Source organism: Cynoglossus semilaevis, chromosome 8 (genome assembly GCF_000523025.1).
Source record: "Cynoglossus semilaevis isolate Cse_v1.0 chromosome 8, Cse_v1.0, whole genome shotgun sequence".
Taxonomy (NCBI): Eukaryota; Metazoa; Chordata; class Actinopteri; order Pleuronectiformes; family Cynoglossidae; genus Cynoglossus; species Cynoglossus semilaevis.
Genome location: NC_024314.1, coordinates 15302249 through 15304665, shown reverse-complemented (window position 1 = coordinate 15304665; position 2417 = coordinate 15302249). Strand labels below are relative to the sequence as shown.

At 47.0% G+C, this 2417-nt stretch overlaps 1 long non-coding RNA gene across 1 annotated transcript in view; it reads right to left on the bottom strand.

Moving 5' to 3' along the window:
• Positions 1-6: 6 nt before the first annotated feature.
• The window catches only part of LOC107988845 (uncharacterized), a 3002-nt gene continuing 591 nt past the window's right edge, over positions 7-2417 (bottom strand). The window contains exons 2-3 of the long non-coding RNA XR_001760341.2: positions 812-1962; positions 7-685 (exon numbers count right to left, since the gene is read on the bottom strand). This is a non-coding gene — a long non-coding RNA (uncharacterized LOC107988845). The remainder of the gene's footprint in view (positions 686-811; positions 1963-2417) is intronic.

The window sequence follows — 2417 nt, the reverse complement described above, 5'->3', positions numbered from 1 at the left end:
AGAGTAAGTAATGGTCAGAAAGAGGACGCAGTGAGAGGAGAAACAGACTGATTTAGGATGATGGAAGGAGCTATTTGTAGGATGACAGTGAGTGTGTGTGTGTCAGAGTGCTTTTTACATCCTACGCTCACACACTAACACCATCATGACCAGGAGGTCCCTGCCTACACACACACACACACACACACACACACACACACAGTGATAGTCCAGTTTCTACAGTCAACGTCTCAGATCTCAGAGCTAACGAACGTCGTTCTGTCTGCTGAACTTCTCTAATAAAGCAGAGTTAGTGGACGTCCAGCCTCACAGCAGGGGGTTCTAATGAGGGATGGAGGCGCTCATCCATACAGCAGCAGCAGCAGCAGCAGCAGCAGCAGCGGTTACTGTAGCTGCTGATGCTGAAGTTTGTCTGAGTGAAATCAAACTCCCATTAGTGGGATTACAGTCTTGGATGAACATCATCAGATTATCCTGAACCTGAGGAGACACACACACACACACACAGATCCATGGAGTCCCTCAGGGACCAGTCTGTGTGTCAGGACTGATCTCAGAACAATGTGGAACTGGATCTTAGTCCTGATCCTGATGGAGTTCTGTGGCAGAGGTTCTGCTGACGTCAGTGTGAGATCGGAGGAAAGTACTTCAACTCCCACCGGTTCACTCAGAGGACTTCGTTGCGCTGAAGGAGAAAAAGAGAATCACTGACAACCCTCTGCTTAGGAGTCGCCGTGAGGAAGTCACGTGACCGAAAAAAAGTAACTCACTGTGAAAATGATTTCCCCTATTATTATTCTTTTCTACTTACAAAGTGCTGAAGAAGAAGAAGTTGAAGAAGAGCAGCTCCACTCTGATGACTCTGATCCCTGAGCAGCGTCTGCACCAACCTCATGAATATGGAACTCTTTTCTATTCAGGAGAAATCAGGTTTCCTCAGGGCTGCTCTGATCAGCCGGGGCACGGTTTTGGTCCAGTATGCGTTTTCCCGTCCTTCACTGTGTCTTCAGCTTCAGCAGCAGCAGCAGCAGCAGCAGCAGAGGAACATCCAGGTTGGCAGGTGTCCATCTGTATCTATTTATGCTAATGTTCAACTTCCTGTCCAAAAAAACAAAAACAAACACCATCCTGGTACTAAACAGCTGAAAGTTAGAAAACTTTAGAAGAACCACAGAGCAGCTAGCAACGCTAACACCAGCTGCTTATTATGACTGTTATGACTATTATGACTATTATGATTATGATTATTTTGATTATTATGATTATTGTGATTGTTATGATTAATCAGTCCATTCAGACCAAATGTGTCATTAGATGTTTCTCAGCCTGTGGACAACGACTGACGACTGTTAAATCTCTGTTCTTCTGACATCAGCACTTTTCACCTACATGTTCATATTTAACCACACACACACACACATTTCTCCACACAGCTGAGTCTGGTCCCAGTGTGAATGCTGAACACAGCGAGAGTCAGAGGTGTGAAAATCTTCTTCTCCTGCTGTCTGTTCTCTCCACTGTCAGGCTGAGCAGCAGAACAAACTGGTTCTCTCCTCTTCTACTGCCGTCAGGTAGAGCTGACCGACCGACTGACTCACTGACCCACTCATTACAGAAGAGATTTTAAACTCTGACTAAACTCCTTCTGATCCGAGGCTCAGAACAACAGACCCAGGTCAGCAGAGTCAGCTGCAGTTCCATATCCTCTCCACAAGGAGTTCCTGTATATTCACAAGAAGTAGAGTCAGCAGAACGACACGTCCAGCCTTGTTCTCCTCAGCTCCAGGTTCCACCTCTCTGCTCCTGCTCAGCTTGGACTGGTCTGAACATCCTCCAGGGTGAGGAGAAGAAGCCGAGCGTTGGAGGAAGTTTTTGACAGAGTGCTTTTGTGCAGGAGGAGGTTGTCGGAGTTATACCCCAAGGTACAGTTCCTCTTCAAAGCTCATGTCGACCTTTTTCTCTCTGCAATTTAGGAAACACGGAGGTGATGTCAGAAGAAGTGATCATGTATAAAAGATCAGCCCTGAGAGAGCAGAGGACAACCAGAGGAAACCCAGCTGAGAACCAGCTGAGAACCAGCTGAGAACCAGCCGAGAACCAGCTGAGAACCAGCTGAGAACCAGCAGGCAGGAACATACAGGAACGTCTGACGTCAGCAGGCAGTCGGCACCACTCAAACCCACACGTTGATACTTCATTTAAACTGAGGTCTGCAGGTACACTGTTACACTGTTGGAGGATTCTGGAGGATGACCTTTGACCCCACGTCACAACCTTTGTCTGGATCCACTGCCTGAAAATGTTCTTTCAGTTTCTTCAGGAAACGACAGATAAATCAGGTCAAAGGTGACACAGAGATACGACGACAGGCTGAAGGTCCTGTTCTAAGAACAGAGTGGAGAACAGAGTGGAGAACA